A 27,571-nucleotide genomic window follows, 5' to 3' on the forward strand; every position below is an offset into this window, starting at 1 on the left:
CCTCCTGCCAACTTCATATCTTGTCTTCTCCTCTTTGTTACAACCCATTCAAATCATTTGTGTTTCCCATAAACTCTTGGATATCTGGCTTCCAGTAGAGCATGAACAATCTATCACCTTCAAAGTCAATACCTTTGATGAAAACTGACTATTCATCCTTCATCAACTGTCTATACCTTATCAGATAGCGATAAGGGATAGTGAGCCTTCCCATTCAGTGATGGAAGACAGAATGGCCTGATTTTGTGCAGAAAGACACAGTTTCTCTCTTTCCTCTGTGCCTTACAAGATTTTCATTCTCTTCCTTGAGGATTTCTAAGATTCAGCTCCTCTACTTCTTGCCTCTTTCTGTATTTGTGAATATGCATGTGTGTCTATATTACACATGTCTCATTTTACATACAACTCAACTCAAAGTGGGATTTTGCAATTAACTGCTGGCACTATCTCACACTAGACCATATTCCTTAATGCAGACTTGGTGTGGGTAAGTACCAGAAAGGAACAGGAGATTGCTAGATATCTTCAGAGTTAGTTGTAGTATAGGTGAAGTTTAGACTTCTGACCTTACATTCTGGCTAGAACTTATGTGTTTAAGATGCATGGATACGGGATCAAGATCCTGAACTTGCATTGCATTTTTGTTCTTTTTGAACAAAACAGAGATATCCTTGAAGAGAAAGATGGATCCTATCACTTTCTTTCAAATAAAGAATTCTGTGGTTAAATTGTTTTGAAATGTCAGTCATGGGTCTTTGATGAAGGTTTGGTACACAGTATAATGTTCATAGGTAGTACAATATGCACTCTGAAAAGTGATTGGAACCTGAGGGCTTTAAACAATGAGTTAATCAATCAATGGATGTGCATGGAATGGGTAAGAAACTTTTAAATGAACGTGGTCATTTGGACATGTCTTCAAAGCTGTTTATTGTCTTTGGTACCTTCTTGTGTTAATGCTGACTAGCTGCCATTAAGTTGAACAATTTTGCTGCTTCATGCCCCTTTCATATTCATGTGATCATGGATCCTTCTTTCATTTGTGATAGTAACATGTCAGGTTCAGAGGAAACATGGCTTAATTTTTTAATTTTTTTTCTAGAAACGGCATGCTAAGTGTAGACCCAATGTTACCTAGTTGTTGTAGTTGGAATATTCAGCCACGGTATCTGTTGTCTTTGAGACTCAAGAACTTTGCTGCTACCCACACCACTGGTCTTTCTTCTGAATTCACTATTGTATTTTAGTAGATTTCAATATCATATGTAGTACCAGAAAATGAGTGAAAAATGACAGTGGTGAAATGTGTTTAGAATCATTAAATTACACACTTAAAAATAAATAAATCAATGGATTTATTTAGTATATAAATAAAACTCCAATAAAACTTCTGAAAAGGCTTAACCAAATGTGATGCTTCTCATGTGAGTTGTTATTTGTCATAGCACCTGTGATTTAGCTGTTAATAGTAGTGGGTTTTATTACTTATGAATCAGACACCAATACATCCATGAAGAGGTAACACTCCATTCCCTCAGGAGAAAGAAATCAATTAAAAGTCATTGGATTTCTTGATGAGAATTTTTCTGGTCAAAGCTGAGTTGGCAGGAAGTTGGACAGATTGGGGTGTCTCCCAGAAAGTGTAACAGACATTAGAATGTAGGTATTGTGAGGCTATAAGACATATTCACTACTTTTCACCTATTATTGAGTATTCTTGCTGGTGGAGGTACTTACCCTTCACTTCTGCCATGGAGGGAAGTGGGTCTATACCTAGGCAGAAGGAGGAGATTGTGATGAGTAATGTTTGTGTGGGTTATGGAGTAGGATAAACCTTAATGTGCTGGGATTTTATTTATCTCCAACTTGACAATCTAGCGTCACCTTAGGAGAGAGAACAATTCAAGAATTGTCTCTATTCACTTGGTTTTTGGGTAAGTCTATGGGACATTTTCTTCCTTGATGGTTGATGTGTGAGGGTAGGCAACTGTGGGTAAGCTCATCAGTAGTCATTTATAAAAGGGAGGCTTTTACTCTGTATTTAAAATAAAATATTTGATCAATCCACATGATTTTTGGTGGTTTGAATAAGAATATCCCGTATAGATTCATATATATGGATATTTAGTCACCAGGGATTGGCAGTGTGTTTAAGGATTAGAAGGAATGAGAGAAGATGTGGCTTCATTGGAGGAAGTGATTGTGTCAATAAGGGTGGTCTTTGAGTTTTCAAGAAACCAATGAAATGGCAGAATATCTGTCTCTGTCTAAGGATCAATAGTTCTCTATTGCTCCAGTGCTGTGGTCACTGACTTGATGTTTGACTAAACTTCTGAAAGTGTAATCAAGCTCCCAGTTAATGCTTTGTTTCATAATTGTTGCTTTATCCATGATGTCTCTTCACAGCAATAGAACAATGACTAAGATAGGGTCAAGCAATAAGCACTCTTTCCTGGTAATGCTTCAAGTTCCTGTTTTGCCTGCCTTGGTAATAGTCTGTTACATGTAAGATAATAATCCTTATATTCCCAAGTTATTTTTGATGTTTGTATTCTTCAGTGTGAGAAAGAAGCAAACTAGAACAATTACATGTCATTATATACATGAGAATATCTTACCTTTAAATTAAAATAAAACATCTACACATTATTTGTCCTTATAGGATAAGTGACAGTGGTACTATTAGATATTTTGTTTCTCTAAGAAATTGTCTTACTTAAGGTTTCTATTGTTGTAAGTACATACCATGTCCAAAGAGCTAATTCCATAGCAAAAGTTTTATTCAGCTTATATTCCACATTGCTGTTCAACATCAAAGTAGTTGGGAATGAAACTGAAACAACACAGGTTCCTGGAGCCAGAAGCTCATGAATAGTCCATGGAGTGGTGATGCTTATTGATATGCTCCTTAAGTCTTGCTTTCATAAGGAGCACAAGACTACCACAACAAGGGTGTCACCACCCCCAATGAACTGGGTCCTCTCCCACCAATTAAGAAAATTTCTAACAGCTTGATCTTAATGAGGCATTTTCTCAACTGAGGCTCCTCCTCTTTCAAAACTCTAGATCTTGTCAAGTTGCTATGAAACCAGTATGGCACTCTGAATGTAGTTGGCCTATGAGGAGGTGTTGCCTTGTAGGAGTAGGTGTGGCCTTTTTGGAGGAAGCATATCACTGTGAGGCTTTAAAGCTCTGCTCAGTGTGGAAGAGACCATCCCTACATGCAGAAGACTCTAAGCTTCCTCTCCACCACCACATATGCCCAGACACTTGCATGTTCACTTCCTTGATGATAGTGGACTGAACCTCTGAAACTGCAATGAAATGTTGAAAAGCCCTAATGAAATGTTTCTAATGAGTTGCCTTAGTCATAGTGATTTTTCACAGCATTGAAACCCTAATTAAGACATCCAGCTAGCACAGAAACTCTCCCAGATATCAAAATTAATCAACAATAGAGAGTATTTTCAAGTCATTTGGCATTCAAACTTATTCTAGAGAAAAAAACACAAATGATTGAGTCCATGACAAGCCTGACTAAAAACAAAAACAAAAAACAATACAAAAACAAAAACAAAAAACAATACAAAAACAAAAACAAACAAACAAAAACAAACAAACAAACAAAACAAAAACAAAAACAAAACTACAACAACAATAAAATCAAACAACCAAACAAACAAAAGAAACACTCAGAGTGCATATGGGACCCAGTAAGACCCGCATGAAGCACAGGGGCTACTCAGGAGTAGTGACCAACATATTGGGCAACCTCATAGAGTTTGAAACCCATGAGAACTGGCATAGAACAGAGGTCAGCACATATGCATTGAGTACACCTTCACTGTTTTATGAGAATGAGGTCACACATAAATTTAAGACTGGAATTTCCAGGGAATAGACAGGCTGAAATGGTACAAAGGTATGTTGGGAGTCAGATGTTTGGAGAAGAGCCAGGGGAACAGGCCATGGGGAACTTTTTGATGGTCATCTGGGGCACTCAACAGAGACATCCAAAAGATCACAGGATTCATCCCAGGCAAAGAGTGCTCAGGGAAAGCACTCAGGATCCATGCCCCACCATATATTATCTCACAGTATACTCATTTTCTCTTTCAAATTACTCTTTGACCTGATTGGCTGGCTATTTGTTAAGAAACCAAAGAACCTAATGTGGATATGCCCAATTTTAACTATTTGCAGAAAATTTCTATTCTTCCTGGGTCTCCTGCTTCACATTTTGAGAACTTCATCTTAGAATTCATTTGTCCCTCAGTGTCCTTTACTCCTTTGTGTGTCCTTTTTTTTTTTAAAGGTCACCATCAATTTAATCTTTCTTAACTTCTTCCTGGTCTCTTTTCTGCATGTTAATATTGGATTTTTTAAAAAGATATCTTAATGGGAATAGAGAGATGACCATGTTGTCAAGAGCACTTTTGTACCGCAAAAAAACTGGATTTGTTTTCTTGAATTCATATCCAATGGTTAACAATCAGCTTTAATGCCAGCTCCATGGGATCTGATAACTCATGTCTCTGTGGTCACCTATACTCTAAAGCTCATGCCCTACTCCCATCCATATAAATAAAGATAATAAATCTTAAAATGAAAGACAAGGTTCATTTGGTTTCATTATTCAAATGAAACCTTATTTTGTCTGATTTCTGAGTCTCTTTGGATCAGTTTTCTGGGTTGCACTTTGTGTAACAAGGCCACATTCCTTTTATCTATCACTCTTTCCCCAAATTGATGTTTTTCCCTCAGACTTCATACCAGAGATTCTATCTATGTCCTGTCTTTCTCCCCTTCTTCCTAAAAATCCATTTTTGCTGCCATCCCTGCTCCTCTAAGTCATATCTCCAATTCCTTGCTCACTATGCAGACCACAGAAGCTAAGCCCTGTCCATTTTAGCCTGTGTGATATTAGATGTATGCACTGTTCACAGCCTGAGTTGCAACTTTCATCTTCCTTTGATGTTCTTTCCACCATAGTCCATCTCTTCCAACAAAGTGTTCACTAAAAGCATGTTATGTCACACGTATTAATTTTTAGAACAAAACAAATTTTATTGACAAAGATACTGAGTTTGTCAAAGACCCATAGGTACCCAACACAGGAAAATAAACATTTTTTTTCAATCCTATAAGTTTACATTTCTGTACTTTGTGATTTTTTTCAATTTAAGTGATATTTGACACCAGAGTATAGACATAGATATGTAGGTCACCAAGAAATTTGATAAAGTAAACAGTAGGATTGGCTAGAGCTTTGTAAACAAACTTTCTGAACTTTTTGGATCCATCATCTCTGGTGTACTGCACCCAGGTACCTATTAAGAAGTCATTGTCATCACCTGATCTCACCTCAGCCAGAGGAGTCTCTGGAATGATGTGGAGGTTACCTTCCTTGTAGTCATCCAGGAGCTTATAGACGTAGAGGACCGGATCCTTCTTGTAGGAAATGTAAAAATAGTCCTGTAAGAATGGCACCTGGGCTAGCACCATCCCACTCCAGTTGTCCTCAGAGCCATCTTTCCCCTTAAATTTGTGTTGTACCTCTCTGCCAACCAGGGCGCTGGCGAGGTGGACATCCCTCACCTGAGGAAAAACTACTTTGTGAGGCAAGACCTTAATATTTAAAATCCTCTCATCGCTGTCCGTAGTGTCCGTAGACACTGTCAATTCCTTCATACTTCACCAAATAAAGAAAAGGGTTTGTTGGCAGTTGACCTAGATTCCTAGATTCCTGGATTTAGGATTCCTTGAGAATCTTCCAAAACAAAAGGAAATACAGAATCTTGGTGCTGTAATTGGAGAAACAAGAGAAAACAAACAAGAATTCATCACATAAAAAAATTCAGAAGAAGTAGGAATTAAAGACATATTTGGGCAAGATGAATAGTGAAGTAGAGATTAGAGCAAGCAGAAAGGACTGAGGAGATAGCTCAGTGCTTAGGCCCACTGATTGGTTTTGCACAGGACCAGGGTTCAATTTCTAACACCCACATGGTTGTTCACAACCACCTGCAATTCTAGTTCTAGACGATCTGATGACCTTTTTGGACAACACACACACACACACACACACACACACACACACACACACACACACACACACATCACACACATATACTCACCCACAGAGAAAAAAAATCTTTTAGAAAACTATTATACAATCAAAAAGGAGTCAAGTATAGTTTTTAGGACTATTTCAGTATTTGTTTAAAGATTCTAGATTTTTTTATTTTATTTTATTTTTCTAATGTTTTAGGCTTTCTTTCGGGCTTTTTAGTAGTTTACAGTTTTCAGGTTTTTTTTGGGGGGGGGCAGGAGGGTAAAGCCCTTTGGGTTATTTAGAGTTTTAGGGTTTTAATGGTTTTAAATTTGGGAGGTTGTTTTGTCCTTACAAGTTTTTTGTTTGTTTGCTTGTTTGTTTGTTTGTTTTGGGTAGGGTTGAGGTTTATTTTTATTTTATTCATTTATTCATTTATTCATTTATTCATTTATTCATTTATTCATTGTTTATTCATTTATTCATTTATTCATTTATTCATTTATTCATTTATTCATTTATTCATTGTTTATTCATTTATTCATTTATTCATTTATTCATTTATTCATTTATTCATCTATTCATTTATTCATTTATTCATTTATTCATTTATTCATTTATTCATTTATTCATTTATTCATTTATTCATTTATTCATTTATTCATTTATTCATTTATTCATTTATTCATTTATTCATTCATTCATTCATTCATTTATTCATTTATTCATTCATTCATTCATTCATTTATTCATTTATTCATTTATTCATTCATTCATTCATTCATTCATTCATTCATTTATTTATTTATTTGCTTGTTTGTTTGTTTGTTTTGGATCTTGATTTCTCTTGAAATTTAAGGTATTTCAGGGTTTTAGGGCTTTTTAGGATTTATAAATAATTTTAGGATAATTGTAGTTTTTTGTGTGTTTTTGTTCTTCTTGTTGTTTTGTTGTGTTTTGTTTTTGTTTCTTTTTATACTTTTAGTGTTTTATAGGATTTTAGGATTTTGTAAGGGTTTTTTGTTTTCTTGTGTGTGTGTTTCCCTTTTTTTATGGGTTTAGGATTATTTTTATATCTTAGGATTTTAGTTAATGTTTCAGGGTTTTGTAGGTATTTTGGGGGGGTAGGATTGTTTTTATAGTCTCGGGATTTTAGTTAGGGTTTCAGGGTATTTTAGGTTTTGTTGTTGTTGTTGTTTGTTTGTTTGTTTATTTGTTTGTTTGTTTTTTGTTTGTTATGCTTTTTTTAAACGGGTTTTCAAGTTTTTTTTTTTTTTGAGTTTCAGAGTTTTGATGTGTTTTTAGAACCTTTAAAAGGAACTTTTTTTAGGGTTTTACAGTTCTTTTGGGTCTTTTTACTGATGTTGAGATTGTTTTAGAATTTTAGGGTTTTTCTTTATTTTTTATTTTTGTTTTGTTTTGTTTTTTAATTTAATTAAGGAATTTTTAAAAATTGTTTTAAGCATTTTTTAATAAGGTTTGTAAAATGATTTTCTTTTCCAGTGTTTTTGGCGATTTTTTAAGGCAGTAGAATTTGTAGTTGTTGGGGTGGTGGTTTTGTACCTTTTCATTTTCTTTTTATTTATTTTTAATTGTTTTTTTTATTGTCTCATTAGGGATCTAGACTTGTAGAGTTTTTGGATTTTTTTTAGGGTTTTATAATTTTTTTAGGGTCTTTTTAGAGTTCTTGTGTTTTCTTTTTTATAGAATTTTAGGGTTTTAAAAATGTTTATTAAGAATTAAAAATAGCTTTTTTGGGTCATTTAGTGTTTGTTTAATAAGTTTAGGGTTGTTAGGGTTTTAGGTTTTGCTTTATTGTTTTAGGGTTTTATTTTTACGTTTTATAAATGATTTTAGGGTTGTTCTCAGTGTATTTGGTGAGATTTTTTTTTAAGGCTTAGTGTGGTTATTGCTGTTCTTCGCCTGTTTGTTTGTTTGTTTATCGTAATGCTTTTATTTTTTTGGGGTCTTTGTAGAGATCTAGAATTTTTTTGTTAATTTTTTTGTTTGTTTTTCTTTAGGGTTTTAGGTTCTTTTAGTTTTCTTTTTTCAAAAATTTTATGTTTTTTGTTTGTTTGTTTGTTTTTTTAGGGTTTTTTTGTTTATTTAAAGCTTCAAGTTTATTTTATTTTCTCTTCTTTTTTCTTTTTTCTTTTTTACATTTTTAGGGTCTTTAAGGTTCTATCTCTAAGAACATAGAAACTGAACCTATTGCTTTTAGATTATTTATAAAATGTATTCCATTCTGAAAACAAGAAACACTATAAAGTCATGTTTGTTCATTTGCGTGTATGTCCCCAGGAACTATAGATTATGTGTGCCGGTTGCAGAGCTCTACAATATGTCCTGATCATACAGATTTAATTGTCACATCATGAAAGTTCAAGAACTATAATATAAAGCTATATCTATGTATCCTAGTTTATTCATCTTTCAAAGAAATATAGTAGAAATGTCACAGAGGGCAGAATTTATTGATCATGATTTCGAAAAAGGAACACAAAGGTCATTAAATCAAGTATCTTATACTAGCCAAACTCTACCCATCTATCCAGTTCACTCCTGTAAGAATAATTGCACCTGGGTTTTGGTTAATTCTTATTAAATTATCCAGTAAAAAAAAAAAAAAAAAAAAGGCCTTTATTAGCCCCTCCCAGCTTAGTGAAAAACTCCATTCACTCTCCTTCTGAAAGCAAAAGCATTTTTCTTCCACAGACTATGTTAATTTTACAACATTTGCCCCTGGTTGGTTTCCATTTCCACAGTTGTGTTTGCCATGACTCAATATTTCATCTCTATTCAGACAACTCCTCTCATATACCACAGGTTAATACACAAAGGCTCATTTGAGAGTCATGCCAAGAAATCAGAATGAACTTGGGGGATACAGAAGAGGGAAAGACACAAGAGCAACAGTAGTATCATTAAGGTGGATACTACCCTAGAATACTGCATGCTATTCATGTATCCTGGGGATCCAGAAATTCAACTAGACTGGACCCTAGTTATCCACTGGAAGGATGTAGTCTGAAGCATAGCCTATTAACTGGCAGCTCCCATAGCTTTGAACCGATCCAATGATTTTTATTTTCCACACACCACCCAGTAGTATCCAAGCTACATTCCCTGTCACAGGCAAAAGCCCGGAAAAAGAAAAGAAAGCACTGTACTGTGTGCTAGGGTAGTTCTCATAGAAGGTATTGGCAATATGCACTGAATCTATTGCCACAACTGCAAAAGTATGTGGCACAGGCAATCCAAGGATCACCATGCTTCCCATTTTATCTCTCCACTCTATATATCCACTCCCAACTCTACACACTATGCTCCTAATCCTAGGGATCATTTAGAGGTCTCATAAATACCACCATGTATAACCCCAGAAGATGAGAGAAGTTTGAAGCACATCGATAGATTTTAAGTCTGACAATTGTTGATGTCATCAAAACAATTTTCTGAGCTGTGTTGTGCTTTTGTCAAACGATGGGGCTAGAATGGCCCTGCCAAGATCTAAAGCAGAAATTATAGTTTATTGTTTGTTTGTTTGTTTGTTTGTTTTTCTATTATTATATTGGAACATGTCATCATCAATTGCACTTCCTCAGTCTAAAAAAACAGATGATACTTACAGTTATTTGCTGCCATCTCTAAAGTCTGGGCAAGGCAACTCCTGTGATTCTCCAAGCCTTGCTTCTTACCAGTTATGGGCTATATGCTGTCAGGATAATATTCTAAACAGGGAACTCTATGTATATCCACATTTCAATAGTTTTACCTTCAAAAATATAGTAAAAAAATTCCAATTGTACATTTATTTTAGTATTTCTGGTCAACATTTTCCTACTGAAGTGACAGAAATATTTACTATTTTTATATCTTTATACTAACATTATATTTCTGTTTGATTTGTAGGGGACAGGTTTATTTGAGACAGTCCTACATTACTCATGCTGACCTCAAACTTGCTATGTAGCTATGGACAGTCAAAGGCCTTGATCCTCCTGCATTCAACTGCCAAGTGCTGGGATTACAGATTACAGTACCATAGCTATTAAAATATATTCTATGACTGATAAAAGAGCTGAGGATTTGACTTTAGGATTTGGGTATTTTTCTAATTGTAGTCATAGTTTACATTGAATAGAGTCATTATTTGAAATGTAACAGAGATTCTGGTCTTTCAGATTTCTACTCATTAGTAGATCAGTTAATACATTTAAATATCTGCTAAAAATGGCATGGCATACAGGAGAACAGTAGTTTAAGCTCTTGCCTAGGGAGGTTTCTGATTTTTAAATGATTCAATAAATAGGAGTAGATTTATGAGTTTAACATGAATGAGCATGTCTTATTTTATTTGCCAATGTTATACATAATAATACAAAACATGCATTTTAAGTTTTTAGAATTATTTTCCTAAAAACATATATATTTATGACCAAATGAGCTAGAATTTCTCATAACAAATATTTAATATTATAAAAAGCCTAAATTTTTGTATAAAAAAATGAAACTTATTCTGTTGAATTTATTGTAGTCTGTTATTTTGATAAGTATTTCTGAGGTTTTTAGAGATCTAAAGACAAAATATTCAGTGTATTTTTTTATGATAATTTTCAAGTAAGTTAGTATAATGAGATAAATCTGGTAAGCCCAATGCCCACACTACAAAGAGGTTCTAGCTTTTGGTCTGTAAATGACTACAGTGTTTTTTTTTTGTTTTTTTTTTTGCCATGCTATGAAAGGTTTAAAAATTGCTTTCATTTGGAGTATTTATTTATTTTTTATCTTTAGTCCCTATCTGTTTCCTGAACTTACTCAAAATGGCAGGTCCCTCCACTTTGTTCGCAGGCAGGAAATGATCTCCTGTTCATTTCAAATTGAATACCCCCAAAACAATTAACCAACCAAATAAAAAAAAAAGGTTAATATGATAATTGCCTCAGATCTTACTTGGAAACGATTTGATGACTACAATGATTGTTACATTAACGGGGAGATGATCTAAAATAGTTTGGTGATATTCTTCCACAGGAGTATTTTGACAGGGTTGTTAGGAAAGTTTTTTCCATATACATTTTTTTTTTACTAAATAGGGACTAAGTATAGGATTGTAAAACTAATTTGCTAGTTTGAGTTGGTTTTCTAAAATAAACGACAGAGTCCAGATGACAACAGTAAGTAATCTTTCTCTATCTTTCAAGTATACCTGAGGCTGACATATTGTAAAAACTGGTAATCCTCTCTTCATCTCTCAGCAAATGTCTGCCTCTGGGAAATTTATGATCTCGTCTCCATTAAAATTCTTAGTGGTTTTCATTGGTATAGTATGTGACCATACCTCTCTGATTTACAATTCAGTAGGACTAGAACAGAACCAAGCATAGTTCGATAATGAGACTTAATTTAGTTTCATGTGTCGAACACAAGGCTAGTTTCTCCATTCCTAATTGATACATAGGTATACGAGGTTAATTATAAAGTTATTTACTATACCATCCACTGGTTTTTCATGTTCTTTATTGAATTTCTGTACACCCACATACAACTTCTGAAACATATTTTTATACTGTTCATATAATTTGTTGTTGATCATGTCCCTGTAAAGCAAAGTAATGAAAGCAGTCAAATTTATACAAATAGGAAAAGAACGCTCAAAAAAAATTAAATTGTTCTTTGCATACTATAAAAAGAAAAATAGCAGTAAAAATCATGTAAATGGGAAGTAATTACAGATTTTTTTTCTAAGAGATTATCAGAGAATTTTTATTTTATGTTTTAGAGTTTCACAATTAAAGTTTACAGACAAATAGATAGATAGATAGATAGATAGATAGATAGATAGATAGATGATTGATAGATAGATAGATAGATAGATAGATAGATAGATGATAGACAGACAGACAGACAGACAGACAGACAGACAGACAGACAGACAGACAGACAGATAGATAGATAGATAGATAGATAGATAGATAGATAGATAGATAGATAGATAGATAGGTAATCCTTTTTAGAAAATTAATTGTATTTCAAAGTAGGGTTTTATTCTGTTCTACCAAATAGAAGGTCTAATTTTTTTTCCTATATTGACTCAGTTAAGACTTAGTGTAAAACATAATTCAGTTAAAATATACAAATTGCCTGATTATGTAACTGATTCTTTTTCATACTGTTAAACAGAGTAAACCATAAAGTACATTTCTAAATCTTTGTGGAAAACTTCTGTATTTCCACAACAAATGTTAATCAAAATTTTAAATCTCATTAACATTTACTTAAAGTAGAAAATACATTTCTGTTACTCACACCAAGCAAGTGAAAGATCTGTGTGACAAGAACTTCAAGTCTCTGAAGAAATTAATTGAAAATCTCAGAAGATGGAAAGACCTCCCATGCTCATAGATTGGTACGATTAATTCGGTAAAAATGGTCATCTTGCCAAAAGCAATCTATAGATTCAGTGAAATCACAATCAAAATTCAAACTCAATTATTCATAAAGATATAAAGAACAATTTACAAAATCATCTGGAATAAAAAAATCCAGGATACGGAAAAACTATTCTCAACAATAAAAGAACTACAGGGGGAATCATCCTCGACCTCAAGCTGTAGAATCGAGCAATAGAGATAAAAATATATGCTAATGATACAAAGAAATGACTTCATTAAATACACAGGCAAATGGAAGGATATAAAATATATAACCCTGTTTGAGGGAACCCAATACAAAAATTACAAACATGGTACACATTCACTGATAAAGGGATATTATTCTAAAAATTCAGAATATCCAAAATGTAATTCACAGACCACATGAAGGTCAAGAAGAAGAAAGATGAGAGTGTGGGTGTTTCAATCCCTCTTAGAATGGGGAACAAAATACTCCTTGGAAAAATATGGAGAAAAAGTGCAGAGCAGAGACTGAAGGAATAACTATCCATTGTCAGCCCAACCTGTGGATCCATCCCATATACAGACAACAAACAGAATCACTATTGTGGATACCAACACGTGCTTGCTTACAGGAGCCAAATATGTCTATCTCCTGAGAAGCTCAGCCATTTCTTGGCAAGAAAAGAGGCTGATGCTCAAAGACAACTATCAGACTGATCATGGCGTCCCCAGTAGATGAGTTACAGGAAGAACTGAAGGAGCTGAATGGGTTTGCAACCTTATAGGAAGAACAACAATATGAACCAACCAGACTGTCCAGAGCACCCAGGGACTAAGCACCAACCCATGGTTCCAGCTGCATATATAGCAGAGTATGACCTTGTCAGACATCAGTGGGAGGAGAGATTCTTGGTCCTGTGAAGGCTTGATTCCCCAGTGTAGACATGTACCAGTGTGAGGAGGGTAAAATGGGTGGATGGAGGAAGACCCTCGCAGAAACACAGAGAGGGAAAATGGAATAGGGATTATCTGTGGCGAAACAAAGAAAGGAATAATATTTGAAATGTAAAGAAAGATAATATCTAGTAAAAATAAATAAATAAATAAATAAATAAATAAATAAATAAATAGATACATAAATAAAAATAAAAATAGTTACAAAACACTACATAAAAAATAACTCACTATGATGTCATACAATATATTAACTAATATTTCTTAATATAGAAATTACGCTAATACTATATAGTTTTAAAAATTATATATTAAAAAATGTACCTTCAAATTTTCCCAGAAGATTTTATACTGGAAATCTATAAAGAAATTAAAGTTTTAAAAAGTACGGATGCAGATGTTAGAGTTTGATGGCTCAGCTTTTGACCTACAGGCATGACAATGAGAGTTTGACCCACACCACTATACCCTCCAAGAAAATCATTAAAATTAAAGATTAATCATACAGGATTATTGTTTGGAATATACATCATATGCAAAATATTAATATAGATTACTTGCTATACAATCAATTATACTTTCATTGAAGTACTTACACTAAGAAGGAAATAATAAGTTTGAACATATTGCAGTGTATCTCCAATTACTTCTTCAGAATTTGCATTCTAATTATCATTAGTTACTGGAGATTCTGTTCTTGGATGGTAATACAACAAGATATATAAGCAATTTATTTTCAAATATTAATGAAATACTTTTGGCCTCACTGGACTTATATTTTAATGCTACACAAAGAAGCTCTGGATTCAATCTTCAACAATAAAAAAATAAATAATTAAAAAATTCAATTTAAATATAAAAATATATAAGACATGTTTCCTTAAGCCCCAGTGAATTTGTCAGTCTGAGTACATCATTTTTAAGGCCAGACCAAACTGAACATGTGCTTTGAGATAATACTGAGATATAGAGTTAGAGCTTACCTTCCTATACCAAAACAACACATACATAAACACAGCCTTCCCTGAATTATGTCTGAAGTACCAGCTCTTCTGAGGTTGAGAGGAGCCTCTGGATTTGGAAGCAATTTGGTGCCTATATATGCAAATTTTGGAAATCTGGCCTTTCAAAACCAGGTAAAGGAAAATGAAGACTGGTCTTCAGTTTGTTTTTAATGAATTCCTGGTGGGCAGCAGCAGTACAGAAAAGGATCTAGTATGTTTCCACCACTAACTGACCCCCATTTAACTCACAACTCACATCCCCGGGCCCCAAGAATACTTTTAGGGTCTCCAATTCCCTAGCCTTCCTGGTTTCTGCTAGGTGATCATCTGTTCAATCTCCTGCCCATAGGGAAAAAGTTCTCTGTTTTTCTTGGGTAAAGTGTATTGTGAACCCAGAAGCATTAACAGCAGGAGTCCAATGAGGGTCACCTGCTCTCCTTTCTCCTTTAGTAACACCTCCATCCCTCCACCATCATCCAACTGGGACCCCCAGCTGAACCAGGATTGAACATCTTTCAACAGTTCACTGACTAACTCCACAGAGACTTTTCCCTACCATGCTTCCTCAAGAAGTTTACTTCCTCAGGAAATCAGCTTCCTGGCCACCACAAAGCATACTGAGTAACAGAGTTTGGACAGCAGGAAAACAATCTTAGCCAAGCCCATTGCTGATTGGCCTGTTTACACATTCCTACAAAGGGTGAGAGAGGATTTATCAGTCATCTGTCATCACAGTAGCAAAAAGGAGGTAGTATTTTAGCTTCCACTACTACTAAGAGTTTTTCCATTTTTCAAGTTTGCAATACTAACTTGAAAGTAAGAAAAAAATAAACAAACAAAAAAAAATAACAAAACCAACAACAACTACAAAAAAAACAAAAAACAAAAACAAAAACAAAAACAAAGACAAAACACCAAAGAAGTCTCTCCTTCTTTGTTTTAGTTGAAGGGACTGTCGTGTGTAATTCTAAATTGTTTTATTTATTTACCTAACGTGTTTTTGCACATTTGTATTTTTACAACATGCATATATGTTTATATGACATGCGTGTCTCATGCATTTAGAAACTAGAATAGGATGGCAAAATCCCCTGGATCTTAATTAAAAATTGTTGTGAGCCATTATGTGGGTCCTAGGAACTAAACCTTGGTTCTGTCCAAGAGCAACAAGTGCTCTTAATGTCTAAGTCATCTTTCATTCCCTGCCCTGTGTGTGTGTTTTAAAGTATGTTGGATCATTTCTCTCGATAGATGTTTAATTTTACTATACAGTGGAGATAATAAAAATATGACACTTTCTTAATATTTTCTATCTCCAGAAAAGAAAGAAAAACACCATAATTTGAATAGATTGTGTAAATCAGAAAAAGAGTTTCAGCAAAAAAGGATGTGTATACATCAGTATATGTGTGCATACGGAGGTCAAAATAGACAACAGTTTTATCCTAAATTATATTCCAACAATTTTTTTTTTTAATGAGACAGGGTTTCTCTGTATAGATCTATTTGTCCTGGAACTCACCCTTTATACCAGTGTGGCCACAAACTCAGAAATTTCCCTGCTTTTTCCTCAAAACTGCATGTATTAAAAGGCATGTGCCACCACTGTCTGACACAACTTAAAAGTTGAGACAGTATATCTCTGAATCTGCATCTCAAAAACGACACTAGCCTGGCTAGCCAGCCATCTGTCTCCACCTACTCAGTACTGGCCTGCAGAATGTATTTTTAATGTGGATTCTAGACCCCCATCTTATTACTATATAATTTCAAGGAAAGCAATTTCCCAAAACAACCATCTCTCTAGACCCCTTGTGAGATTTGTTCTGCTGTAGTCACTACCATTATTATTATTTTTTTTACTATTGCTCTAATCATGCCTAAGTTTAGCCTCCTAAAGTGTTTAAGGCTGGTTTTGCTTATTTCCTTACAATAGAAAATTGGTTTTCTTGCTCAGTTTACATTATACAGTTAATTGGGTAAACTTGTAAGATTCATATTTCATTTGTGAGACTTGTTGCAGTGTTTTGTTTGCTTGTTAGGTTTTTGTTTTTGTTTTTTGTTTGTTTTTTGTTTGTTTATTGTTTTTTTTTTTTAAATTTGGTGGGTTGGTTGAATTTTTTTGATTGCTTGATTATTTGGTTGCTTTTTTTAAATTTTTTTTTGTTTTTTTGTTTTATTTTTTGTTTTGTTTTGTTTTGATTTTTCCACAACTGAAGATGAAACTCATAACTGATACTTGGTGCTTTACAACTGAGCTATATCTCCAGGTAAACATTAGTTCTAAATGTAGGGTGAAAAGTCATCTGTATGTGTTTTAAGGAAAACTATGATTTCTGTGAAACCTAAAATTATTCTTCTATGCTATAAGGTTTATGGAGATGTAATGCACTCTTCTGGACTCTTCAAACACAGGCTAATATCTCCAAAAACACATACTTCCAGATTTATCCAACATACTGTCTAATTCATCTTTTAGAAGAAAGAACAATAAAAGATTAAAGCAAGAAATATAGTGGAAAGCTAGTGTAAGTCACCACAAAGCTGGGCCTATGCTCAATTCCCAGGATGAGCTGGCCAGCACCCCAGTGACTCCAGAAAAAAAACCACACCTGATGCAAACTACAAGAGATTTTATTATCAGGAAGCTGAGGATGAAGTCCCTCCACCATGCAGGGCAGGGGCGTTTGACCCTGAGCAGTGACAGCAGAGGGCTTTTAACAGCTAGCTGAGGAATTATGAGGAGTTGGGAGGAGAGTTGGTGGAAGTTGTGAAGAGTTGGGAGGTGTTATGAGGAGAGTTCTTTTCTTCTGGGTGTCCTTGCTGAAATTTACAAGGCAGTAGTGGGGAGTGAGATCTTTCTGAATTTTTATCTTATTGTCCTTGGCACAGGAAGGGAAGCATCTCTGGTTGTAAAGTATAGAAACAAAAAGCTTTTTGCTGGCTTAGAGAAAAAGAGGTTCTTTCTGGCTGTATTTTCAGAGATTAGGGAAAACAAGCTTGGGGAACATCTAGAGGCTTTACCTTCCTGGGAGAAACACTTTAAGTTGGGGTCACACATTCCACATTCCTTCTAGTATAGAGTTCTTATCTTAGAACTGGGAAAATTAAATCTCTGGCCCAGTTGTCAAATAAGAACAACATGAGTTGCATCTTTAGGATTTGTAACATTGAGAGCCTCAGAGGCTCCTCAAATGAGACTAGAGAGTCTCTCGTCAGTGGTAGCAGGGAGGGAGGAGGTTCCTCTGCAGTGTCTTCAGAGTGTGAGCAGGGCCAGGCTAGTGGACCTCCGTATGGTCAGGATGGGTAACCAGGCACATGCTGGAGGAGGTGCTGGACTTGTATCTGGGTTCAAGGTTCCTGGAACAATCATGCCAGACCAGGACAGGATCCCCTACTTGACTTTTATGTGGCACTGTGGTCAGTTCCTGGTTCGTTCCTTTTTTTTTTTTTCCAGCAATTTCCAGGTGTCCTTTCCAACCAGTTCTAAGGCCATCAAGCGAGCTAGAAGGGGTTGGGAAAAAAGGAACATCAGGGTCACACATTCCCCCTGCTTCTGTTAAGGGGGGCAGTCCCCCATGGTGAATTTCAAAGGGTGTAAGCTTAAATTTTCCTGGGGTGTTCTGTACTTGGAACAAAGTGAAGGGAAGGAAAGTTGTCCAATCTTTTCTTCAGTCTCTAAAGCCAATTTATTCAAGGATTCTTTTAACGTTCTATTCATCTGCTCTACCTGTCTTGAACTCTGGGGTCTATAAACACAATGTAACTTCTGATTGATCCACAATTGTCTGACTAACTCATAACTTACTTGGGCAATGAAGGAGGAGCCACTGTCTGACGAAAGTACCTTAGGGTTGCTGAATCTTGAAAAAATTTCCTCTAATATCTTCTTTGCTATGATATTGGAGGTCTCTTTCTTAGTGGGGATGGCTTTACTCAATCTGAAAATGTGTCTATAAAAACTGATAGATATTTATTACTGTACTTGGCTGGTTTAACTTCAGTAAAATTTAATTTTTAGTATGCCTCTGGACAGTTACAGCTTAGCCACCTTCAGGGGCGTTCTTGTTGTGTCCGGCATTGATGAGGACACAGGCTTGGCATTTATTAGCACTATCTTGAGCAATGTCAGACATTTTTATAACATAGTAGTTTGAGCTCTTAAAAGTTTCTTTGAGCTTCTTATTTCCCAAGTGTGTGAGCCTGTGCAGACTGGCTACATATTGTTGCTCTTTTCTGGTGGGCAGGTAATAGCAACCATCTTGGGTCTTAGCTACTTCCTGAAGATTGTACCCACATATCTCAGTTATTTTACCGATTAGTTCCTGATCTTCTGAGTTTATTCAAAGCCTGTGTCTTTGAGTTTATAATGGTCTTTAAGTTCTTTATTTTTCTCTTAGAACCACCTGTTTTTCAGCCAGGTAAGCCATCTGATTTCCTTTCCCTCTGGCATCAAGGCCTTTGTGGTGATCAGAAAAATGTATGGTGGCTAGGTTTTTTTTTTTTTTTTGGTGTTTTGTTTTGTTTTGTTTTGTTTTTGTTGTTGTTCTTTTGTTTTTTTTTTATTTTTGTTTTGTTTTGTTTTATTTTGTTTTTTGTTTTGTTTTTGTTTTGTTTCGTTCTTATTTTGTTTTGTTTCGTCAGGGTAGAGAGAACTAAGTAGACTGTAGGAGTTAAGGACAGTAGGATGAATATTTCATACTCTTTCGTTTACTTTTATTATGTCTTGTACTGGCAGATAAACATTAGTGCCTGGCTTTTTAACTGGTAGTAATGGAGCATTCCAGGGTGATTGACAAGGGACTAAAACACCTAGTTCTATGAGCCTTTGAATGTGAGGTTTGATGCCCTCTTGGGCCTCTCTGCTCATGGAGTTTTGTTGTACCCCAATAGAAGTCGCACCAGTTTTCAGCTTTACAATGATATTTGCCTCTCCCATACCTTCCATCTCTGCCCAGGCGTGAAGATAATCTCTCTAACCAGGTTCATTCTAGAACTTTTCTCGATGTGGCTTGAGGCTCATATAATCTATATACTTCTAATTTTAAAACTAAAATTATAGAGAGAGGGGCTTATCAAGAGATTGAGTTTGCTTCCAAAGAGAAGCTTATTTGGGCTTTTAATGTGATAGTAAGTCTCTACCCAACAATGGGGTTGACATTCAAGAATGTTGAGGATGGAATGAGTTACTTGGCTTCTTTTTAAATTAACTTTCTTATCAGTGGTCCAAGAGTATGGTTTCTGAACAGTAGCCAAGATTACTACGTTTTTTTGTTTTGTTCTTTTTTTGTTTTTTGGTGATTTTCTTTTTTTGTTGCTGTTGTTATTGTTATTGTTGTTGTTGTTGTTGTTGTTGTTGTTCAATTTTTCCAGTGGCTCTTTCAGGATTAAAAACTCTGCTCTACTATCAATAATGAAAACTGTGTTGGTCCCCTCCACTCTTAGGATTGCCCCAGGCTTGGGGAGGGGTCTGAGCCCTGACTCTCCTAGTCATAATCTTTTAGGGGAAAAACCTTGAGCTGTCTGGTATTTGTCTCTTTTTTGGGGCAGTCTCTTGTCCAGTGTTCCTTTTCTTTATAGTATGCACATCTGTCCATACCTAGAGGTCATGGAGGTCCTCTGGATTTCTGAGGTCTTTTCAGCCCTGTGTTACCCAGGTAGTCTGTCTGCCTACTTCCTCTACCTTTTCTATAAACTTCTTTATCACCTGTGAATACAGCCACAAACCTAGTTACATTTTTTTAAGTCTTCTACCTCATCTATTTTCTCTTTCCTCAGCCTCTCCCTTTTTTTCTTGGTCTTTTTTCTTCTTCAGACTCAATCTCTTTTTAATATATTTTATTAGGTATTTTCCTCATTTACATTTTCAACACTATCCCAAAAGTCCCCCATACCCTCGCCTCTCCCACTCCCCTACCCACTCACTACCACTTTTTGACCCTGGTGTTCCCCTGTACTGGGGCATAATTAGTGTGCATGCCCAATCGGGCTCTTTTTCCAGGGATGGCCTACTAGGCAATCTTTTGATACATATGCTGCTACAGACAAGAGCTTTGGGGTACTGGTTAGTTCATAATGTTGTTCCACCAATAGCATTGCAGATCCCTTTAGCTTCTTGGAATTTTTCTCTAGCTCCTCCAATGGGGCCATGTGATCCATCCAATAGCTTACTGTGAGCATCCACTTCTTTGTTTGCTAGGCCCTGGCATAATCTCACAAGAGACAGCTATATCAGGGTCCACTCAGCAAAACCTTGCAAGGGTATGGAGTGGTGTCAGTGTTTGGAGACTGATTAGTGGATGGATCCCTGCATATGGCAATCTCTAGATGGTCCATCCTTTTGTCTATGCTCCAAACTTTGTCTCTGTAACTTCTTCCATGGGTGTTTTGTTTCCAATTCTAAGAAGGGGCAAGTGTCCACACTTTGGTTTTCATTCTTCTTGAGTTTCCTGTATTTGGCAAATAGTATCTTATATCTTGGGGTTATTCTAGGTTTCAAGGCTAATATCCACTTATTAGTGAGTACATATCATTACCATTCTTTTGTGATTGAGTTACCTCACTCAGGATGATGCTCTCCACGTCCAATCATTTGCCTATAAATTTCATAAACACATTCTTTTTAATAGCTGTACTATTAGTAGTAGTACTCCGTTGTGTAAATGTACCTCAATTTTGTAAACATTTTCTGTTGACAGGCATCTGGATTCTTTCCAGCTTCGGGCTACTATAAATAAGGCTGCTATGAACATAGTGGACATGTGTCTTACTAGTTGGAACAGCTTCTGCATATATGCCCAGGAGAGGTATTGTGGGAGCCTATGGTAGTACAATGTCCAATTTTCTGAAGAACCTCGAGACTGATTTCCAGAGTTGATTTAAAACTTGCAATTCCACCAACAATGGAGGAGTTTTCTGCTTTCTCCACATCCTTGCCAGCATCTGCTGTCATCTGAATATTTGATCTTTGCCATTCTGTCTGATATGAGGTGGAATCTCAGGGTTGTTTTGATTTATATTTCATTGCTGATTAATGATGGTGAACATTGTTTCAGGTGCTTCTTAGCCATTCGGTATACCTCAGGTGCGAATTCTTTCTTTAGCTCTGAGCCCCGTTTTTAAGTGGAGTTATTTGATTTTCTGGAGTCCACCTTCTGAGTTCTTTATATATATTTGATATTACTCCCCTATCTGATTTAGGATATGAAAGATCCTTTCACAATTGGTTGGTGAACTTTTTGTCTTATTGAAGGTGTCTTTTGCCTTACAAAAGATTTGCAGCTTTATGAGGTCCCATTTGTCAATTCTAAATTTTACAGTACAAGCCATTTGTCTTCTATTCAGGAATTTTTCCCCTGTTCCCATATCTTTGAGGCTTTTCCCCATTTTCTCCTCTATAAGTTTCAGTGTCTCTGATTTTATGTGGAGCTCCTTGATCCACTTATATTTGACCTTAGTACAAGGAGATATGAATGGATTGATTCACATTCTTCTACATGATAACCACCAATTGTGCCAGCACCATTTATTGAAAATGTAGTCTTTTTTTCCACTAGATGGTTTTAGCTCCCTTGTAGATGATCAATTGACAATAGGTGTGTTGTTTCATTTCTGGGTCTTCAATTCTATTTCATTGGTCTACTTGTCTGTTACTATATCGGTACCATGCAGTTTTTATCACCATTGCTCTGTAGTACAGCTTTGGTTCAGGCATGGTGATTGCACCAGAGGTTCTTTTATCCATGAGAAGAGTTTTTGCTATTTTAGGTTTTGTTTATTCCCAATGTATTTGCAGATTGCCATTTCTAATTCATTGAAGAATTGAGTTGGAATTTTAATGGAGATTTTATTGAATATGTAGATTTCTTTTGGCAAGATGGCCATTTTTACAATGTTGATACTGCCAATCCATGATAATGGAAGTTCTTTCAATCTTCTGAGATATTTTTTAATTTCTTTCTTTAGAGACTTGAAGTTCTTATCATAGAGATCTTTCGCTTCCTTAGTTAGAGTCACACCAAAGTATTTTATATTATTTGTGACTATTGAGAAGGGTGATGCTTCTCTTATTTCATTATCAGCCTGTTTATTCTTTGTGAAGAGAAAGGCCATTGACATGTTTGGTTAATTTTATATCCAGCTATTTCACTGACGTTGTTTTTCTAGTTTAGGAGTTCTGTGGTGGAATGTTTAGGTTCACTTATATATACTATCATATCATCTGCAAAAAAGTGATATTTTGAATTCTTCTTTTCCAATTTGTATCCACTTGGTCTCCTTTCGTTGTCAAATTGCTCTCTCTAGGACTTCAAGAACAATGTTCAATAGGTAGGGAGAAAGTGGGCAGCCTTGTCTAGTCACTGATTTTAGTGGGATTGCTTCCAGCTTCATACCATTTCATTTGATGTTGGGTACTGGTTTACTGTAAATTGCTTTTATCCTGTTTATGTATGTGCCTTGAATTCCTGATCCCTCCAAGACTTTTATCATGAATAGGTTTTGGATATACTTAAATGATTTATTTGCATCTAATGAAAAGATCATGTGGTTTTGTCTTTGAGGTTGTTTATATAATGGATTATGTTGATGGATTGCCATATATTAAACCATCCCTGTATCCCTGGTATAAAACCTACTTGGTATTGTTGAATGAAATTTTTAATGTGTTCTTGGATATGATTATGGATAATTTTAATGAGTATTTTTGTTTCAATATTCATAAGGGCGATTGTTCTGAAGTTCTTTATCTTTGTTGGATCTTTCTGTGGGTTAGGTATCAGAGTAATATGGCTTCATAGAATGAGTTGGGTAGAGTACCTTCTACTGCTATTTTGTGGAATTTTTGTGCAGAACTGGATTTAGATATTCTTTGAAGGTCTGGTAGAACTCTGCACATTAAACCCATCTGTTCCTGGGCCTTTTTTTTTTTTTTTTTGGTTAGGAGACTATTAATCCCTCCTTCTATTTCTTTAGGGTATATGGGACTGTTTAGATCGTTAACTTGATCCTGTTTTAACTTTGTTACCTGATATCTGTCTAGAAATTTGTCCATTTTGTCCATGTTATCCTGTTCTGTTCAGTATAGCCTGTGGTAGAAGGATCTGATGGTGTTTTGGATTTCTTCAGGATCTGTTTTTATTTCTCTCTTTTCAATTCTGATTTTGTTAATTAGGATGCTGTCTCTGTGCCTTAAGGGATGTTAGCTAAGGGTTTATCTATCTTGTTGATTTTCTAAAAGAACCAGCTCCTCTTTGGTTGATTCTTTAAGTAGTTCTTCTTGTTTCCACTTGGTTAATTTCACCCCTGAGTTTGATTATTTCCTTCCATCTTCTCCTCTTGAGTGAATTTGCTTCCTTAATTCGGGAGATTTTTTATGTGTTTTCAAGCTGCTTGTATGTGCTCTCTCTGGTTTCTTTTTTGAGGCACTCAAATGTATGAGTTTCCCTCTTAGTAATGATTTCATTGAGTCTCATAAGTTAGGGAATGTTATGGCTTTATTTTCATTAAACTCTAAAATGTCTTTCATTTCCTTCTTTATTCCTCATTGACCAAGGTATCACTGAAAAGACTGTTGTTCATTTTCAAAGTAAACGTTGGCTTTCCATTATTTATGTTGTTATTGAAGATCAATCATCCTTAGTCCTTGGTGGTCTGATAGGATGTTTTGGACAATTGCAATATTTTTTATCAGTTGAGGCCTGTTTTATGACCAATTATATGGTCAATTTTGGAAAAGGTACGATGATGTGCTGAGAAAAAGTTACATCCTTTTGTTTCAGGATAAATGTTCTGTAGATATCTATTAAGTCCATTTGTTTAATAACTTCCGTTAGTTTCACTGTGTCCCTGTTTAGTTTCTGTTTCCAAAATATGTCCATTGATAAAAGTGGTTTTTTAAGCCTCCCACTATTATTGTGTGAGCTGCAATATGTGCTTTGAGCCTTTTTTTAATGAATGAGAATGCCCTTGCATTTGGAGCATAGACATTCAGATTTGAGAGTTCCTCTTGGAAGATTTTAACTTTGCTGAGTATGAAGTGTCCTTCTTTGTCTTTTTTGATAACTTTAGGTTTGAAATCAATTTTAATCGATATTTGAATGGTTACTCCAGCTGATTTCTTCAGACCATTTGCTTGGAAAATTATTTTCTAGCCTTTCACTCTGAGATAGTGTCTGTCTTTTTCCCTGATATGGGTTTCCTGTAAGCAGCAGACTATTGGGTCCTGTTTTTATAGCCAGTCTATGTCTTTTTATTGGGGACCTGAATCCATTGATATTAAGAGTTATTAAGGAAAAGTAATTGTTGCTTGGTATCATTTTTGTTGTTAGAGTTTGCATTCTGTTCTTGTGGCTGTCTTCTTTTTGGTTTGTTGAGGGATTACTTTCTTGCTTTTTCTAGGGCGTGGTGTCTGTCCTTGTATTGTTATTTTTTTCTGTTATTATTCTTTGAAGGGCTGGATTTATGGAAAATTAATGTGTGAATTTGTTTTTTATCTTGAAATACTTTGGTTTCTCCATCTATGGTAATTGAGAGTTTGGCTGGGTTTAATAGCCTGGGCTGGCATTTGTGTTCTCTTAGTATCTGTATAACATCTGTCCAGGATCTTCTGTCTTTCATAGTCTCTGGTGAAAAGTCTGGTGTAATTCAGATAGGCCTGCCTTTATATGTTACCTGACCTTTTTCCCTTACTACTTTTAACACTATATCTCTATTTAGTGCATTTCTTCTTCTGATTATTATGTGTCAGGAGGAATTTCTTTTCTGGTCCAGTCTATATGGAATTCTGTAGGCTTCTTTTATATTCATGGGCATGTGTTTCTTTAGGTTTGACAAGTTTTCTTCTATAATTTTTTTGAAGATATGTGCTGGCCCTTTAAGTTGAAAATCTTCATTCTCATCTACTCCTATTACCAGTAGGTTTAGACTTCATATTGTGTTCTGGATTTCCTGGATGTTTGAGATAAGATCTTTTGCATTTTGTATTTTATTTGATTGTTGTTCCAATGTTCTCTATGGAATCTTCTGCATCTGATATTCTATCTTCCATCTCTTGTATTCTGGTGCTGATACTCGCATCTATGGTTCCAGATTTCTTGCCTAGGTATTCTATCTCCAGCTTTGCCTCACTTTGGGGATTCTTTATTGTGTCTACTTCACTTTTTAGGTCTTGGATGGTTTTATTCAATTCCATCACCTGTTTGTTCGTGTTTTCCTTCAATTCTTTAAGGGTTTTTTTTTTTTGTGCTTCCTCTTAAGGTTCTACCTATTTAGCAGTATTCTCCTGTATTTCTTTAAGTGAGTTATTAAAGTCCTTCTTGATGTCCTCTACCATCAACCTGAGATATGCTTTTAAATCTGGGACTACCTTTTCGGGTGTTTTGGCGTTTCCAGGACTGGGTGAGGTGGGAGTGCAGTAATTCTGATGATGGTGAGTGGTCTTGGTTTCTGTTAGTAAGATTATTATGTTTGCCTTTCATCATCTGGTAATCTCTGGAGTTAGTTGTTATAATTGTGTCTGGTTATATCTTGTTCCTCAGATGATTATGTTATCCTCTATCAGCAGACCTGGGAGACTAGTTTTCTCCTGAGTTTCAGTGTTCACAGTACTCTCTGCAGGCAAGATCTCCACTTGCAGAGAAGGGGCCCAGATATCTTGTGTTTGAACCTTCCTCCTGGCACATGTTGTGATCCACTCACTAGAAGTACTAACATCCCATGGAGAGTCCTGTGGGGACCTTTGGGGTGTCCACAGACTCTGCCGCCAAGGTGCCCAGTGCTGTCGTGGACTGGAAGGGACTTGTGACCCTGATCATACCGGTTTCTCTGATCACCTAATTAATGCAGTCACAGGTCCTGCTTGATAGGATTGGAGCAGAAGTTGTTTTCCACTCACCAAAGGTCTTAAGATCTGGTGGATGTTTCTGTGAGGACCTTGGGGTTGTCCTCAGTCTCTGCCCAAAATGTTGCCCAGGTGCTGGCACAGACAAGAGGGACTTGTGACCATTGTCAGGCCAGTTTTTCTGCTTCCCTAATTAATGCAGTCTCAGATCCTGTGAGATTGGATTGGAGCAGAGGTTGTTTTCCATTCACGAGAGGTCTTATGATCCTAAAAAGGGTCTTGTGGGGACCTTAGGGTGTCTGCAGACTCCGATCCCAATGTGCCCTGTTGCTGGCTTGTCAGTCTCTCTCTTATGGTACACCTTCTCTGCCTCCTTAAACAGATGTTGTAAAGATAATGTTTTCAGACTCTCTAGATGCTGTAACCTTTTCCTAATTTCAGAAGAGGACTGCCGTATAGAAGCCATGACACCTGTTACTTGCTGGCACGCTGAAGTAGGGTCAAAGATAGTGTAACACTTCTATACCTTTAAGAGGTACTCTAAAATCACTGCTGGGGGCTCCTTTTTCTCTTGTAGGATCTCTCTTACCTTGGCCAAATTGGTGGGGCACCTGCCAGCTCCTTTCAGTCCTATTATCAGAGCCCAGCAGAAAATTGTCAATTGCTCCATATGTCAGTTTTGTCAGGACATGTCAGAGGGAAGGCTGCATCTATTTCATTCAGAAGTTTTATTGGTAGTCAATTGGCCCACAGCATGCTCTTTCTTTCCTCTCAGAATCCGATCCTTCTCCTCTGTGGTGAAAGAACCTGTAAAAGCTGCTGACAGTCATCCCAAGTAGGCTGAAGAGAGAATATGAGAGATTCCATTAGATTAGCAAGGCTAGATGGGTTTTCAAAGAAGGGGAGTGTGATTTACCTTCTAGTTATAGAGATAAGAGGAGGAAAAAGGCCATTACTGAAGGGGCTGCAATTGTCTGTGGTCCGCTGGATGAGGGTCATAAGTACATAAAGGCAGTGCGATGGTTGAGTCCGGTCCTCTGGGCTTTGAGCTCCCTGGTCTTGGGCTTTAGCAACTGGTCCCTCCCCAAATATCTAGTGGCACCCTGTTGAGAGTTCTTGTGGGGGACCAGTTGGGAATATGCGGGTGGGGTGCTTTGCCATTTTGGAGGTTCTTCTAATTCTGGATAGATCTTGGGAGAAACCGAGGGCTGCAGTTCAACTGGTGCCAGATTTAACTTTTTTTTTCCCCTCTGGATGGCAGAGGTCCAGGACTGGGGAGCCTGGATTATTCTTTTGAAACCAAGGCTTTAAACAGGATGGGAGA

The sequence above is a fragment of the Mus musculus genome, chromosome Y (genome assembly GCF_000001635.26).
Source record: "Mus musculus strain C57BL/6J chromosome Y, GRCm38.p6 C57BL/6J".
Classification (NCBI taxonomy): domain Eukaryota; kingdom Metazoa; phylum Chordata; class Mammalia; order Rodentia; family Muridae; genus Mus; species Mus musculus.